The 18,537-nt window shown below is 43.1% G+C and overlaps 1 protein-coding gene across 6 annotated transcripts in view; it reads right to left on the minus strand.

The window, feature by feature from the left end:
* The window catches only part of SLC4A4 (solute carrier family 4 member 4), a 242,172-nt gene that overhangs the window by 222,213 nt on the left and 1,422 nt on the right, over positions 1-18,537 (minus strand). The window contains exon 1 of one of the 6 annotated variants that reach the window (XM_075929410.1): positions 16,170-16,395. The exons of 4 other annotated variants lie outside the window; for them this stretch is intronic. The gene's annotated coding sequence lies outside the window, so the exon portion shown is untranslated. Of the gene's footprint in view, positions 1-15,837; positions 16,064-16,169; positions 16,396-18,537 lie in introns of those variants that run through there. One more of the 6 variants, XM_075929411.1, reaches the window with a different exon arrangement.

The raw sequence follows: 18,537 nt of genomic DNA on the forward strand, positions 1-18,537 counted from the left end.
CAGCCAAGTAATACTTACCACACACTAGTCCAAGAGGCATCAGTGACAGGACTAATGAACCATCTCAAACACACTACGGCAGTCAGAACCATCAGACATATAAAATATATCCACGCACACAGTTTATGAGACAAGTCACAGCTCTGAGAGTGAAAGGTTTCAAACAGAGGATTTACATCGTACCTTTTCAGAGGATTTATATCTAGGTTCCTCTATGAGGAAAGGTCCCTGTTAATGCTGATGTTAAGCCGACTCCAACTGCTTCCAAACTGATAGGAGAACTTCTGCCTATGCACAAACTCTGCCCCCACACGCCTGTCAACTTTTCTCCCTACAGGAGAGTCCCAGCTTTGTACCCTCACTTCTAGCCATTGAAGGAGCTGAAATTTGAAGTCAGAACATTTTAAGTCTAGAAAAATGGTTTTAAAATGCTTAGTTCTGACTGCTGTTTGGTAGGACTCACCATTCTACTGTGAAAAACAGGAGAACATAAAAAAAAATCCCACAATACATTTTTAAAAACACACTAAAATAGAAGTTGTGAAACTATGGGGCACATACCATACCACTGGTGGTAGATGGGCTATAGTGAAATGGCACACAGATTGATTTAAATTACAATATTAGAAGATGAACCTCTTATAACTACACTGATTAAAACTATAAGGCTGTGTCTACACTGGCAGGTTATTGTGCAAGAACAGCCCTTCTTCTGGAAAGCATCCACACTGCCTGCCCGCTCTTGTGCAAGAAGATTTACAGTATGGTGTGGTAAGAGAGGGCTTCCTAAGCAAGAGCTACACTTTTTTTTAAACAGGCGCAAGCCCTCTTGCGTAGTAGCTCTTGCGCAAGCAGGCAGTGTGGACGCTCGGCAGGGATTTCTTGCATAAGAAAGCCCTATGGCTAAACTATCCATCAAAGCTTTCTTGCGCGAGAGAGCATCCACACTGCCATGGATGCTCTTGTGCAAAAGCACAGCTCGCACATGGCAGTGTGGATATTTTCTTGCGCAAGAACCCACCAGGTCTGTGAGCCACAATTCTAAAAAATGTATAATGTTTTCCTCTAGAATCCATGTAGCAAATACAGAACACACAATGGTGCAAAATAACACTTCCATTTTTTTCCCCAATATTTCCCTGCCATGCTGGTTAAGAAGATAGTGGCAAGTCTCTGAAGCTGTTCTGTGGTGCAGAAAGTTATAGTAACCACCAAGAAAATTGTTAGTGGGTTGGGGACAGATAATGCTGTCAGAAGCAGGCAATCAGAATTTAACTGGCATGAATTAACACAACTTGCATGTGGTTTTGCCCCACAATTAACAGGATCTCATAACATTTTATACCAGTAATCAAAGATATCTAAATACTGGACACATAGAAGTTCATTCCCACACACGTGTCAACTGGCCACCTTTATCTTGGAACCTATTTTAAGACTATAGGGGAGTAGGGTTGCCAGGTGTCCAGTTTTTGCTCAGACAGTCCGTTAATTGCATCTTCTGTCCAGCGGGGGGGGGGGGGGGGGGGGGGGACCACACAGAAAATACCCGGTAAAATATCCGGAATTTTCTGTTTTTCTCAGACGGAAGGCTGGTGGGGACATTTTCCCCCTGCCGCATTTGGTGAGAGGAGTGTGGGAATTTAAAGGCGCAGTGACCTCCCCCTTCCTCCTCCTCCCCCTGCCACCCTTCACTCAACAAGTTTGGTCCTTTTTTTTTTTTTTTTGCTTAACCAATCTTTTCCCTGCCACATTCAGGATTTTTTGTGAAAGTATCCGGCAACCCTATAGGGGAGAGATTTGAAAGATGCAGATAAGAATTAAGTTTCCCACTCCAACTGGAAGTCAATGGTATCTGGATACCTAATTTTGTGCATTTGAAAATATCAAAAGAAGGAGTTACCAACAAGTGACTGGTGGAGACAATAAGCATCTTAAAATATAATACCAGTTGGAACATACACTGAAATTTGTTGCCACATTATAGCCATCTATCCTCCAGCTGAGCTTTTTAATACTGCATGCAAGTTTCTGGGAGACACCTATTAACAATGAAGTACTTTATAAAAGGAACATCTAATCAGAATACAGCCATTTAAAAGTAAAAAGAAAATACTGTAATATAATATTAAATCCTGGTTATCTGCACCCATTATCTTGCATTTGTATTGCTCTACTAAGTGGAATGATTGGCCTGGGACGAGAGCCAGAAATGCTGGAATGATACCACAGTTCAAGACTTCAAATCTCTTACTGGAATTATCAAAGCAACATTCTGATTCTGGAAGGTGCTGAGCATGTCCATGAAGAGGTAAGCACTTTCTACCAAGTTGAGGGTGATTGTCACCTTGCAGGATCAGGCCCAAAGAAAATTCTAAATTCCTTGTCCTTTTTAATGGAAGAAGTTTGCAACCCAAGCCATTACAGGAAGACATAAGACTATTATGTCCTAGTAGTTGGTTAGGAGTAAAAAAGCAAAAACCGAGTAAAAGAGCTAGTTTTACTTGTACAGAAATCTACCAACTCCAAAGACTAACATCTCACCATCACCTGAGGACCATGCAGAATGCTCACCAATGTACACATTTTGAGCATCATGTGCAGAAGTTGGTATTGCACCGTTTGATAAAATGATGCTATGTATAGTTAATCTGCAGTGAACTGCATGGACAGTGAGCTCCCCCCTAGCTTGTTTGTTTGTTTCTCTAAGTTGGGTAAAAGCTAAAAACAAGACCTCTTTTTATTCAGTCTCTGGAGATATTACAGGATACAGGCTAGGATTTCCACAGAGCTGGTTTTCTAATTCCGCATCTTGCACCAAAATTAAACACTGAACTTTTGACAGAGAAGTAGTGGTGACCCAAATGAAATTTAAAGAACAAAGAGGTTTTGTTTTGCAATGTTTCCAAAGGGCCTATGATTTTTCTCAAGAGTCTAATATGCCATTACCATTTTAAGTGATATTTGAATGTATGTGCCTATTACTTTAGGCATATTGTACACATGACTGTGTACTAGTTTTCAAGGTAAAGCTTTAATTTTTATTTACAGCTCTAGTAATCAAGTGGGACTGTGATGCAGAGAGCTTTAAGGGCCCAATTCAAAGCCTGATGGAGGCACAAGAAATACTCCCTCTGACATCAATGTGCTATGATCAATCCCTAAAGTAACCCACTTTGAAAGTCAGTTTCACAAAAATATGATTCTAAGTCGTGCTTTCTCCTCTCCCACTTAACTTTTTAGGATAGTTTTAAGTCACTTTTCTAAGTCTATCAGTTAACCTGCTCTTATATCGTTCTTCTTATCCTTCATTTTGGATTCAAAACTATTTCTTAAAAAAAGGGTTGTTCTAATCTGTGCAATAGACTATTCTAAAAAGGATCCTGTCCTTCAGAATGGATCAGTTTTCAGATCAAAACTCTCATCACTTTTTACGTTAGTCCTTGCCAGTTATGCTAGCAAGCAACATTAAACTAAAAAAGTGGAGAGAAAAATCAGATGAATACAGGCAGTCCCTGGGTTACGTACAAGATAGGGACTGTAGGTTTGTTCTTAAGTTGAATTTGTATGTAAGTCGGAACTGGTACATATTGTAGGGGAAACTCTAGCCAAACGTTTCTCCAGAGCTCAGTTTTATTCTCCCACACCTCACTTCCCTCAGTCCCTTATTCTCAAGCTGAGGTGCCTGCTGAGAAAAGCCGCTCTGCATCTCCCTGGCCTGCTGGGGGGGGGAGGCGCTAGCTTCGCATCTCCCTGGTCTGCTGGGGGGAAGCAGCTAGTGCGGGGTTCCCTCACCTTGTTTGTAAGTAGGGATCCGATGTAAGGATCCGATGTAAGTCGGATCCATGAAACCCGGGGACTGCCTGTACTTTAATTAAAAGGACCTATTTCCACATCAAAACAAAAAAGTCTCAAGACAAGAGTTTTCCCCTACCCCACTAAATAAAATCATTCTTGAATGAAATGAGAGAGCACACCAGAACTTAGCTACCCCTCAAAAAAAAATGTCAAAATCCATTTCTCTGGGCAAGATTAAACATAAAATACATGGCACAACAAAGGCCAGAGAAGCTCTGGAAACGTATTCCATGACATGGAAGACAGACGTGTTGTCTGAATCAGGATGTTCTTGCTCCCAGAAATCAGATGAGTCAAACAGTCCTAACTTGTATTTTGGGTCCATCGCTGTTAATATTCACACAAGAGGAGGGAAGGGCTGATAATTTTTAACCTCTCTAAACAAAATAAATGTGTGCGGCTATAGGGAAACCTTCATACATAGCAAAGTCACAGATCTTAGCAGGCCCTTTCCTGGATGTGCATGAGGACTATTGTGCGGGAAATCTGGGGCGACAGGGAGGCTCTGGATCTCCTGTGTGTTTCAAGCTCCTGGCATCTGAATGAAGTCCAACCATGGCCCCAGTCTCGGGCCCCTAGCCACATGCTCAGTGAGCAGACCTATCTGGCACACTCCCTTCCCAAGTGCTGGAGCCCATGGATAGCATTACTGGGTGCTGCACTGACCCTTAGAACTCCCCAGTACTTACGAACACACCAGCTCCCAGAAGCTCAGCCCAAAGGTGCAATGCAGGTTAAGTGTCAGGGGCCCACAGAAGTTGTGAGGCTGTGTCTCCCCACCCCCAAGTCTAACATCTTTATGCTCCTTTATAAATAACAACATGAAGCACAAAATAAAAATGACCCAGCCCCTCCGCTCACTCCCCTCCCCTCGCCCATCCGTTCCTTTTTTTTTTTTTTGGCTCAACAAGTTTTGCTGCTATTTTTTGGGGGGTAGGGTGAGGGTTTCTCAAAAATCAAAAAGGGGGCGTGATGTCAAAAAGTTTGGGAACCACTGCCAATTGGACTGCTATAATTCCTTGACTTTTCCAACATTACAATTTGTTTATACAAGTGCTTACTGTGTGAAAATTCCATTCCCCTGACTTGTTTTGAGTTCCTATTTCAAAAACATTATACCGCTCATTGGATGGTATCAGGGTGGAATTGCTACTGTAGATCACATCATTTGCAGTTCATCCACAATAGTCACACAGCATCACCCATTCGGACTACAAAGATGTTGCATAACAGATTTAACGCTTGTCTCAGAACACTACTCTATGTTTGTGGCATTAACACTTTCAAATAAATGCCTCCAGTAAGTATGAGAGAGAATGACTACCTGTCTTTGATTCCTGCTATAATTATTTCTGGCTAGAGACAGACAATCTACAAGGATGGTCAGTATGACAGAGCTATCATCATGAGTGATGATATTGGTCACCGCTGAGGACAGCAATTGTCCGAAATTGAACCTGTGTCAGTTTAATTTTAAATGGAACCTGTGTCCGTTTAACCAGAGGATGATGGTTACAAACACATCTGTGCTCCATGGGATTTAAGGGAAATGTTCATACGAACTTCTTATTTCAACACATACGCCTATGAAATCACATTTAGCACATATGGGTTTGATCCATTCCCAGTGCACAGAAAGGTGATTACATATACTGCAACACTACTTGCCTCTTGGCTGTTAAGCAAGCATTACACACGGAGACCAATTATATTTAGCAACCTCAGTGACCGACCCAGAACACTTCACTTTCAAGTATAAGAGTTTAACAATGTAGCTGAAGTGTTAGTTTTATAGCTTCAGATATAATAAAAAGCAGTTAACTGAAACCTTGTGATCAAGGTTAAATACAAGGATCAGAAAACACTGAGATCAGGAAACCACACAGATGACAAACACTAAAACACACTAAATGGTGAAAATGACCTAATCTCAGGTGTTTAGTTTCTTGTAGATACAGAAATAGAATGTATCAAAATCTCAACACATTATTGAAAAAATACTAATTAGCCAAAAGTAGTGGCTCTGAGCCCCAAAGGTCACACAGAAATGTATGAAATCATCATCATCATCCAAAACGATCTATTTGCTGTTTTCTTCAAGAAGTAGTAGTGACTTAAACCACAGGTGCAGAACACAAGGATTAAAAACCATGGAAAAAGCAATCCAATACAGTGGCCCATATAAGCCCACTAAGACTCGTGACTTAGCACTGGTTTACTGTGCTAACCTGCAGAACAAATGTAAAACCTACATTCTGCTACATACAGTGGGGGAAGAACTTCAGTGAAGTCGTGTACCATTTTAGTCAGGTTAGTTAATTCATTAGATTAGCAGCAATAACCTGTAACCAATAAAAAGTTACACTCTGCACTGTTTGCTCAATGCCAGACTTCAGATTCCTCCACCCATCATTTAAGTAAGGTGAATATTAAAGTCCACGATTCACAGGCAGGAACATTTGATGTAAAAGGTGACAAAGTGCAGGTTCAGAACTGTCCCCAAAAATGAAGCCCAACTGATATTAAACTGGAAATGTGGTCCTTAATTAAAGCAGAAAAATAGAACGTAACAGAGGAAGTAAGATGAGCTGCACTGATTTATTACAAAATGTAATTTCATAACTTATAGTTGGATCATAAACCGCTGTATTTGCCTTACCAGAATCCCAAAGGGAAATTAAATTCCACAGACTGACCCACTGAACTGGGTTGAATGGCAGCACAAAACCTAAGCTCATGGGAGCTTCTAAGATCAACAAGTACATGATTTTACAAAAAATGGAAGAGCAGGCAGATTTATATTCAGTCCCAGTTAACAGCCAAAGAATGAATAGTTCATTGCTGTCTAAAATATAAATGCAATTATATGAATCTGAAGAAATTGGGACCCTGTTTCTCGGTACACTTGTATGCACAAGTTGAGATGATCAAAGTACCTTCATTCCTACAAATGTCTCCTCTCCTATTTTATTCCTGTTATTGCCAGCCCAAGATGTTATGTCTATATAGTATGGATGTCTATATAGTATGGCCTGGTTTGAACTGCAGTATTTGAAAACTTTCACAAGTTGGATGTTATCGACCATTTTGTATAGTTTGTTGGCCGTTTCTTTATGAAACTCAAAGAATTAATCTCACACACACACACACACACACACACACACACACACACACACACACACACTACCTTAAGTAGTCAGTTTGTTTCCAGATAAGGGAGCGCTACAATGTTTCGAGACAACATTTTAAAATCTCAGCATTTTAAATTAGTACATTTTGTGAAAGAAACAATTATTAGAATTGAATGAAAATTATAATAATTGTGATAAATGGCCGAAATAAAGGAATTTTAGTAATCTGCAGTCTCAAATCTGTATTTCTAATAGTCACCAGATGTGATATTCATGGGATTCGGATTTTTAACATCAGGATAATTAAGAATTACTTAAAGTATGAGATGCTCAAGAGTTCATTGACAAAACATTTTAAATTGTAACAAAGCAGAAATCTGAACTCACTCATACATCTAAACTATTTAAAAAAAATGCTTTGGAACGGACACACGTAGTTTCTCTCATAGTTACATATACCTGAAATCATAAGTGAAATTAACATAGCAATCTCTGATTTGTTTCTGACTCTAAATCGTAAGAATGGCCAACTGAATCAGAACAATGGTCCATCCAGCCCAGTATTTTGTCTTCCAACAGTGGCTAAGGCCAGGTGCTTCAGAAAGAGTAAATCGAAGAGCAATCCACTCCCTATTGTCAACTGAATTACAAAATAAAATTACAAATAATGAATAAAGTGCTAGTTTAAGGCTGATCCAAAACCCACTGAAATTGATGAAGAACCTCTTATTGGCTTCAGTGGTGTTAAGGTCAGGCCTACAGAGAGTGTTTTAGTCTTCTAATCTAAAGGACAGTGGCCTCTGTAGGTCCCAGTAATGAAATGAATTTGTGCAGCCATTTGAAGTGCAACTTTACATTTGTCTGCAACATAGCTAGTCAGGTGCACCTGAATGGAAAACTCTGGTTTCCAGCATACAAACACACCCTGTAAGCATACAAGGATGTTTTCTGGTTTTATAGAGAAATTAAGACTTTACTGAAAATGTTTTAAAACAGTGTCACCTTTCAATCCAGCAATTAACTCCAAAGCATAATCTCACACATTATATATGGCCATAGGTGCACACGGTGCTATGTAGACATTTGAAATACTGTATATACTTTTGTATTACTCAAAATAGTTGTATTACTCAAAATAGTAAAAAGAAAGAGACAGAGAAAGACAGACAGACACTGTGTCAGACTATTTTAACCCAAAATTTAGATGGCAAGCATTTACAACACTAAGCATTTTTAAAAAATCTGCAAAAATTAGGTTACATTTTCGGAACTAAATAATGAAGTTCAGTGCTCATGGGCCAGATGTACAGAGAGTGTGAAGTATTCATCCTCACTCTGAAAAAAAATTAAGCTCATTTTAATCTGAGTGTGGGAACCTAGAAATTGAGATTCCCTAGTCACTTCTAAAATGTTAGTTCACAAATAAGACCCTAAGAACTCAATGTAGTGATTGGTGTCCCATTGAGAAAATAGAGAAAGAAACTGAACATTCCTTCAAACAGCTTTATCATCTGAATAGGAATATAAAAAGATGAAGGAAGACTTAAAAAAACTTGATAAAGGGGAAAATAGGGAATAACTGTTACAAATACATGATCAGCAGTGCCAGTAAGCTACCTTATTTTGTTCATTTTAACTTCTATTTAATATACACCTACTGCTCACTTATCACTGTATCCTGACCCTAACCAAGCCTACTACTACTTCTATTGCTCCTTGAACAAAAACTAAATTAATGCTCTAAGTCCGTGGTTCCCAACATGGTGCCTGCGGGCGCCATGGCGCCCGCGGGGGCATTTGCATGCGCCCACCAGGTGCTCGGGGCTGGCCTGGCCCCGGGCACATGGCGCACGGTGAGCGCCGGCCCCGGGCGCGCAGCGCTTGCGGGGGGGAGGGGAGCGCCAGCCCCGGGCACGTGGCGCTTGCGGGGGGAGGGGGGCGCGCCAGCCCCGGGTGCGCGGCCCTTGGAGGGGGCCCCAGGCGCGCGGCAATGGGGGGGGGGGCCCGGCCCCAGGTGCGCAAGTGTCCCCGCCCCCTGGCGTCCGACAACCTCAAAAGGTTGGGGACCACTGCTCTAAGTGATGCATCAGTTTTCTTAATAGAAATGACTGCAATTTTACTAGATGTGGTGTAGTTGTGACTTCATCAGTCCCAGGACGTTAAAGAGCAAAGGTGGGGGAGGCAGTTATGTTTTACTGAACTAATTTCAGTTAGTGATAGAGAAGAACTTCAGAGCCCGCTATAACTTAAGCGCTTGTCTCTCTCACCAACAGAAGTTGGTCTAATAAAACACATTACCTCACCTACTTTGCCACTGCAATTTTACTTGCATTTAGAGTATACTCACTGGGACAAAATTCCTCAGGATCAGACTCTGTTCAGTCAGTATACTTTTCTTGCAGATACATGTTATACTTCAATAAAAACTGCCATCTCTCAGACTCTCGCTTTCGAATAGCAACTGGGGGTGGAAACATGTGTCTGTGTACAGTTAACCAATTGGCCTGAGCTCATCAGTTAACGTGCATGGTTACACAAGATCCCTCCTCCTTGTGTAAATGCATAACTGCTGAAATTTTCAGCGGTTACACGTTTACTTAAATAAAGGCATTTTAACATCCCTAATAGCAACCCCCATTTGATTTGCATAAATCAAAGCCTGGCTAATTCAGCAGGGACATATACATGTAATTCAAGTGCTGACTTTGATATGCAGCATATACTATAAACAGCATTACTTGTTATCAAGAAAATGCTGACAATCTGTACATGCAAATTTTCAGGTACAATTCTCCTCCTAAAGGGGATGTCTACACTACATAGCTTTGAGCCATAAGGTTCCAAACTTGTCGCTAAAAGTCAGCTTGTGTGAACGCTGTTTGTCAGCACTTTTGCAGGCAAACATACTTCCATTCCCAATGAGTGGGTTTCACTTTGTCCTCCTGCTAACAAAGCAGCGTTCACACTTTCACTTGCCAAAGCAAAACTTTGTGGTTGATGGTGGGGGTGGGGAGATAGTTAATGACAGAAGTTCTGTTGATCAGCTGTGAGTGTAGACATACAGATCTCCCTCTATGTGGGCAAAGCCCATACTGAGAACTTCTGCACAATTATCCCATGGGGTAGTGGGAAGGGAAGAAACTGGAGCAGAGAGTTTGCCCTACATCTCAATACTGCAGAAATAGTACTTCTCTAGCCTTTTTAAGTAAATAATCCCCTGTTTCACTCCCACATTCTGCCAAACTAGTACTAATGCCAGGTGCTTCCAGAATTTGAGATTCAGATTTTGTTTGAACCCCAAATTGGAAAAAAAAATATTTTCAATTTAGCTAACCCTTTAATTGCTTTTCACACAAGAAAAAAAATATAGAAGACTGAAGCTATTTCTTCTTCCCTGGAAGTCCATAGCAGGATCAAGCCTACAATTTGATACAATCCAGGGAGTCTCAAACTTTCTCCACTGTATGGACCACATCTTAACAGCAACTAGGGGCCTGATCTCATCTTATACTGGTATAAATTAAGGTATAACCCTACTGATGTCTACAACTGGTGTAAAACATCAGATCTGAATCTGGGCCACTCAAAGGGTATGTCTACACAGCAGCGTTATTTCAGAATAACGGATGTTGTTCCAAACTAAATTGGCGCGCATCCATACAGCTAGCCCATTATTTTGAAATAACTTCGAAATAACAGGCAGTTTATTTCAACATTTGTAAACCTTGTTCCATGAGGAATAACGCCTCTTCAAAAATAGCTATTTCGGAAGAGGATTAGTGTGGATGCTCCACTGCTGCTCTTTCAAAATAGTTCCACCCCCAGGCCATTCAAAGTAATTACTCCCCAGTGGCTTCCTGGGGCTCTAAATCAAGGTAGCGTGTCCACATTAGGAGAGTTTGCCTCAGATTAGTTTCCAAGCTTCTCTGTAGATGCGCTATTTCAAAGTCTTCCTTCCAGAACAGCTTATTCCAAAATCACAGTGCAGTGTAGACATAGCCTCAGACTCCTCTTCTTCATTAAATATCACCATCCTGAAAAGGACAACTCTTCATTGGGGCAAATATGATGAAAAATTAATATCAAACGTATTTTATGTAGGTGTCTTTTGGTACAGTGTATCAACTGGAAATAAGGAGGATAGCAGACACTATGTGATCAGCTGGCTCTTAGCAAGACAGCAACGGTCCCGTTTGGGAACCTTCAATACAATGGTTAGCCTCTGCTCAGATGATCCTCAGCCAATACTGGAATTGCTGGGGTGTTTCAAGTCAATATGTAGATGCATGATCGAGATAAATTAATACAAGTAGCATGCACTTAGCCTCTTGCTTGTGCAAATAATATAATTAATCCATTATTAAAGGGGACAAACCAACCCAGTTAGGTATGATGTATGTGAATGACTAAGAAAAAAACCCTAAATCCTTTCAAAACAACAATAGAATTACTGTTTTAAAAACAGAGTACCCAGGGTATTTGGTTTTTTAAATGAGCCTCTAGTGGTTCATATACAGCAATCTGAATTTACAGTGCATGCTCAGAACGTAAACTGACCCAACAGATGCATCTTTGAACTTAGTCTGTATACAAGCCTTGACCTGATAGATTCTTCCTTTGAAGTCACCATACAATACGGAGTTCTAAAAAGTGTCCAAGAGTACATATTTATATGCTAGTTAATACTTCTGAGAAAAGGGCACAGCATAGATTCATCTGAATGGTTATATCACTCTATAACTTCTTATTTACACAACACACTGTAACAGCTTTTTATTATTAAACTAAGCACGGTCAGCAGCCTCAGCACTGGGCGAACACAAGAAGGAATGCCCCTACCCCAAGGAAATTGCAATCTAAAGCAAATACAGATAAGACAAAGAACATATCAGAGGAAGATTCCCTATTTCGAAATAAGCGACACAATTGACATAGTTCAATTTGTATATCTTATTTCCAGTTAAGTCCTGCAGTGTAGACACACCCTCAGTCTTTACACCACTGGTGTAGATCTCTATTTTGCTAGCACGCCACACAGGAATGCAACAAGTTTAAGGGAAGGATTTCTCTTCTTCCTACCCCAGTTTTCTTTATTACTGAAGGTGTGTGTTTTTGTAAAGAGCTGCCATAGATACCTCTCTCACTTCTGCATCCAAAGCCAACAAAATTAGTATTGTGATGTGAAATAATCCAGGAGTTCTACTGCTAGTCCATCTTAAATTTAGCAGACCACAGTTGTGTAGATTTTCAAGTCACATACTTCAAGTTTTCTGAACAAATTTTAAGCCAGATAGCAGCTGATGATTGTTCTTAACACAGAATAATAAGACTGATCCTGGCAGTTACAGGAACACTGAGTCAGGCTACAAGAGTCCAGATCAATGTTCCCTCTAATCTTTTCCATCCATATGTGGAGGAAATGTTTTATGTGAACCGAGGCATGTGTAAATGTGAGCCACCAGTAGAAACAAAACCGAGCTGTGGGCGTTGTGCTAATCAGTTGGGCAGCGTTGGAATCTCTCCTGAGTGGCCGTATTACATGCACAGTTTACAAGGATCACTGGTCCAGATTCTGAAGCTATTATACAAAGAACATAGCTCAAAGCCAGCCCACCAGACCAGGGCCAGGATCTGACCGTCTGTTACAATGAAGTCACCATAATCTGTAGTGCACAGTGACAGACTGGGAGGAATAGGGCCATAGAAAAGACATCAGGGCCACTGATTTTCAATGAAGTGTCTTCAGAGAACATAACCCAAATTCCAAAGTATGGGGAGTTTCCATCATTCCTTCCCTTCTAACCCTGCTCACACCCAACACTACAACAGATGGGCAAAATGCAGGCTCTAGTTTGACGCTTCTGAGTTTGCTTGATAATTACCAATCCTTTACCTATGCAATTGTGATACAAAAGCTTAAGATTCAGTCCAAAGAGCATCAATCTGCACTAACTAAATAGCACATACACTCTGGATATTATGGAAGAGAGTCCAGAATGCATATAATCTCATGAACACCAGCTCACCAGACTCTTTTTACAGGAAGACATCTACAAAAAAATTGTATTTACTAATGAGCAAGTAGTAAATAAAACTGACAAAGATTTCGTCTATTAAGAATAGCTACCTGATAGCCATTCTATTTTTTTAAAATCTTTTTATTCTTGAAAACCAGAGTTTTCATTCATGAAATTGACAACAAAAACAAACCTATAGCCAACATGTCATGTATCAATGTATCTTCAAATTCTTACTGCAACCAGGGATTTCTCAAGATGAAAAAAACTCAACCTGCTTTATCAAATTCACTAAAAGGAACTTCATACTTGAGTACGGCACCCTCACTGACAGGCAGGCAAAGCGGAGAATGATATGGTTTATAAAAAGAGGTATTTTCCTTTAATGTGCATTTTGTGACTAAATGTCCTCTTTGCATCTGTGCATGCTACCAGCAGTTTTAGTATTTGTCATGCATGGACAGAGTAAGATTACTAAAGATTCCCCAAACAGAATTTTTTTGTAAAGCTCAATTAAAGTGTCCTCCAGATGATACCAAACTAGCAAATCATGATGTCACCCCTTTAAAAAACTAATAAAAGCAACTTACGATACACCACCACATCAGGCAGGCAGAGTTCTGCCAACTCTTCTAGAGAGCTGAAATTCACACATAATATGGAAGTGGTGGACATCAGGGGGGAAATTGTTTTCCTTTGAAGTGAAACAAAATCTGTTACTGTTTCATGTTTTCAGTCTGAAAAAACCCAGAAGGAATAACAAAGGAGGCACCACTTGAACCTCAGGGTTGTACTGCCATTCACTAACAGCTAGCACCGCATCCTTATAACGTCATCAAAAACCTAGATATAAATGGAGCCTTTTAATTTCTATGATTCCACAACAAAACCATAGAATCACTTTGAAAAACACTGCACTTACTTCTGCACTGAAATACATGCAAGATATTGAACAGACAGACCACTGCAAATTTACAAGTCCTTTAACCTGAAATGCAAAATTAACACCCAATTCCATTTAGGATTCTGCATGTGAATGGGAACTAAAGGTAATTACAACTAAATTCTAGTATGGAGACTCTTAACTCTTTTATATGCAGATAACTTCTGCTTTCCAATCAGTGTAACAACTGGATACATTTGCACAAGATAGCATATTAGCAAGTAGTAAATTCTGCTCTCACACAAAATGCCTGGCTCTTAAAATTGGTTTCATTCATTTAGCAAAATGTTAAACTACGGAAAAAATAGCTTTTTCGGCATAACAGGAACAATTAAGCCACTAAGGAGTAAGTATGCTGTAAGGGTGAAGTGGTTTTTGATACAAAACAATGCATCTCCCCCCCTCTATTATTCCTTAACTTCTGTACTCTACTGAATGTCTTAACACAAATCCAGTGAAGCCGTTGTGCCTTAGAGTCACTGCAAATGCATCTGACGAAGTGGGTCTTTGCCCACGAAAGCTTATGCTCCAATAAATCTGTTCGTCTATAAGGTGCCACAGGACTTCTCGCTTTTGCAAATACAGAGTAACTCTACTCACAGAAGAAGCCAAGCCCCCTTCAAGTTAATGGAACTATATCTATGAATGAAAGTTACTCAGTTCATAAGTGTCTGCAATATCAGGCTGTTGGTGACTAAGGCAATAATCCTCTGAGGTGCAAACACACTGAAAATGCCACTGACTTCCGTGGAAGCAAAAAGTGCTTGTCACTTTTCAGGGATGACAAGTACCTTCCTTGAAGCCTCAAGCCAGATATGTTCCATAATTTTTGGAAACAGAAAGTTGCCCTGCAGCTCTACAGACATTATGAAATATAATTTTTTTAATACAGGTGTTAAAGAATGCCCTCAGAACAAAGGAGGCATGGAATAATCCTTAAGATTGCAGCAGAAAACAAGACTATGAGAACAAAAGGACGATTTAGTATTCATTTCTATGATTATTCTTTACAGGGAGCAGAACACCTGTAGGACTAGAATTCTCAGCAGGAAGTTCAAGAAAGAAAGGAGAAATATTGGACATCTAGTTTATAAGAGTGGAATATTCCCATTCAGCAAAAGGCCAAATGACAGCAAATAGCCATTTCAAGGAAATTGTGACAGTTTAATTAGTTAACCTTACCGATTTATCAAGTTTCCAAATAATAGCAGCTTTAAAACTGTCAGGTATCAATTGGAAAGCACCAGATAGAGGTGTCTGAAGGGGCGGGATAAAATCAATATCACTTTTCTCCCAAAGATGTTAAAAATAAATGTTTTCCCTCAGTTTTCTATCCAATGTAAAAAGTCAGACTTAGCAACATGCATTTCCCATGTTAGGTCCAATTTAGCACTGGCAGCCAGTGCCAGAGAGTCACTAACACTTCAAACTTACCACAGAAAGACAGATTGCATTTTCAGCTCTCAGACAGGCAAGTGGTTTCTTCATGCAATAAAATCCCACATTGATCAGACACATTGAATGCTAATGGAAGAATTACTTTAGCCACTGTGGAATGCTCTGTACAGTAACTGTGCACGCTCAACAGAGAAGAGCCCCAGTCCCTACACACGGATCCATGCCGGTGAACACCTGCGCTCTTTGAGAGACCTCCGGGGAAGCCTGCATTGCCATCAGGGTCCAGTTGTGACAACCAGGGTGAAAAATTGAAGCCACAACTTGTGGACAGGCGTGGGTACGTACACACACACACACACACACACACACACACGCACACACATCCTTTGCCACTCCAAGCCTTGCCCACCCGATCCTGTGCTAGACATGCATTTTCTCCCTTGGTGCGGAACACACACGCCAGGCATGCCCTGCGAGCAATGAGACTCACCCCGAAGGCACAGGGGAAGTCCTGCCGCCTCGCCAGGCCCGGGAGGTAGCCCGGGCTGGTTATTTCATTACTTTGGGGAGCGTGCGGCACTTAATGGCTCCCTTTCCCCAAACACGGACAGGCGGCTCCCAGCTCACTAGTCCCCAGGGCCGGCTGGCGGGTGGCAGACACAGAAGAAGGGAGCCAGGGGGGCGGTTTCCCGAGGCGCAGCCCGCCTCCAGCACCTGGCAGCCCGGCTGAGCCCCTGCCACGGGGAGCTGGAGCTCCAGGTGCCAGAAAGCCCCGGGAGAAAGGGCTGCCCCGCCTCCCAGCCCCCCCGGCCCGGCTCTCACCCCCTGGGCTCTGCCTTGCGTCGCTCCTCCAGCGTGGCGGCGGCGGGGGCGCTCAGAGCGCGGCGCGGAGCATGCCGAGCGCCCGGGCACTCTGCGCTTCCCCGTGCGCGGAGCCGGCTGCCGAGCGCCGCTGTGCGGGGAGCGCCCGCCCCGCTGCCGCTTTAAAGCCGCGGGCCGCTCCGGGCCGGCCCCTTCCCCGCTGCCCTCCCAGCGTCAGCGGGCCCCGGGCGGCGAGGAGCGGGGGGGCGGAGTCTGGGCTGGCCCGGGCTGCGGATGGGGCGGGCTCCCCCTGCGCCGGGCGACTCATGGGGCGGGGAGGAGGGTTTCCAGCAGCGCCTCGGGCTCTTCCTGCCCCGACCCACGCGCGCAGGTGGAGGGGCCCTGCCGCCTCCCGAAGTGCAGCCCAGGGGCTCCGCAGCCGCGCTTGGCCGGCCGAAGGGACCGCCCCGCAGCCGTGCCCAGGAGCGCAGCGGAGAGACCTGCCCGGCGCACGGGGTGGCGGGGGGTCTAAGACATGCAGCGCTCCCTTGCAGAACAGCGAAGGTTTATCTCCCCCGCAGGACGCCGTGCACATCGGAAAGTTTCCTGCTAAGTCAGAAAAGAAACAGCGACGCGGACGCGTGAGCCGCCCCCTGCTGTAAAGCCAGTAACTCCTAGGAGCCACGCAGCGCCAACAGGCCTAAGAGCCAGCTCTGGGGAGACAACCCCGCAGCGACCACTCCGGGGGTTGGACACCTGCAGATTTTGTCATTTGCGGCAAACGTGACACAGCCCGTAAGAGGAGCGGTTTTTCCTTCCCTTCCCTTCCGAATCTGAAGCCCTGCGGGCGGGTGTTTCACAAGCGCACGGGGAAACCCGCAAACCTGCATCCTGCTCCACCCTCGACACCTCGATAGATTGTGCAAACCCTGTTGGGAAAGTGGGGTGGGAGCGAGGGGGCAAGCAGGTGCTTGCACGGCCCAGCCTGGCTGCACAGGTGTGGGGGACTTACGCACAGGGTGAGATAGGAGGTGATCGGAAGCTAACATGCCCCTGGGAAAGCATGTTACTAAGAGTGCTTGTGCTGAATTAATTTTTAATCATTTGAGTTTCGGTATTTAAAAAAAACCAGATTAGATTGCTGGCTTCAGGAACCCACATGGAGGACTAGGGAAAGAAATGACAGGCCACAGGGAAGAGAAGTGAAAGGTGTTAGTGAGATAATCAAAAAGAGGTTCAAGGTCTAGCCTCAGGTCGCTAACCCCAGCCTTGTAGGCCTAATTGTATCAGGGACCTTTCTTCCTACATCCTAAAACAGTGATGTAATGCAAAGAACTGCAAACTGCAATGCTTTGCATTGTTCAACAGCCCCAAACAGGGCAGGTGTGGAAGGATCCGCATTTTTTCCCCAAAAGCTCATTTTGAAAAGGCCACCTTTCAGCAGCTGTGAATGCTGGCAAAAATAGGTATATGTGACACAATCCAGTTCCCAGACTACTTCACCTGACTCAGGCAGTTGGCGCAACAGAACCTCCATTCAAATGCCTAACAAGTATGACCTTTAAAAAAAAATCCTATTCTAAGCTGAGAATTCTAATCATTAAAATTTTTACATTTCCAATTCCACCCACTCCCCCTTTCTTTAAACACAATGAGCTGCTGGCTGCCACATTACACTCCCAGAAAGGCATACGACATCACTCTTTACATAAATTCCTACTTGTTGGTTGGCTTTTTATACCTAATTTCTTTTACAATCACATGCAAAAATCATTATCACAGGTACCCTATTTATCAATGTTCCACCGAACAGGAAGAATTTTTGCAGGGACATTAATGACAGTATAGAACAATGGTCACCAACCAGTCGATCAGGATCTACTGGTAGATCTTGGAGCATCTGATGGGATCCTGACTGGTATGGCCAAGAGGCTATCAAGCGCAGCACTTCATCTGCTCCTTCCCCCACTGCTGCTCATCTCCTGCCTTTGCCTTGGAGCTTCCCCTCCCCCTGGGGAGCCTCCTGCTTTCTGGGCAGGGCAGGGGAGGGAGAAGAGGGGTGCTGACATCAAGGTGCCCCCTCCCACTCTCTAGCCTTTCTTCACAAGCAGAGAGGGGGCACAACAGGATTTAGGATGGAGTTTGCTCACAGCTTTAGGGAGTGGCCCAGGGCCAGAGCAGGATAGAGCCTTCCTTAGCTCCACTGCACCACCGCCACCCAGGAGGTAAGCAGTGCCTAGCTAGAGCCCACATCCTAAACTCCTACCTCAGTCATGAACCCCTTCTAACACCTCAAACCCTGAGCATCCCTGCATCCAAACGCGGTCCCAGAGCCTGCACCTAGAACCCCTCCTACATCTCAACTGCCTGCCCTTCGAGCAGCCCTGAG

This window comes from Pelodiscus sinensis, chromosome 5 (assembly GCF_049634645.1).
Source record: "Pelodiscus sinensis isolate JC-2024 chromosome 5, ASM4963464v1, whole genome shotgun sequence".
In the NCBI taxonomy this organism is placed as follows: domain Eukaryota; kingdom Metazoa; phylum Chordata; order Testudines; family Trionychidae; genus Pelodiscus; species Pelodiscus sinensis.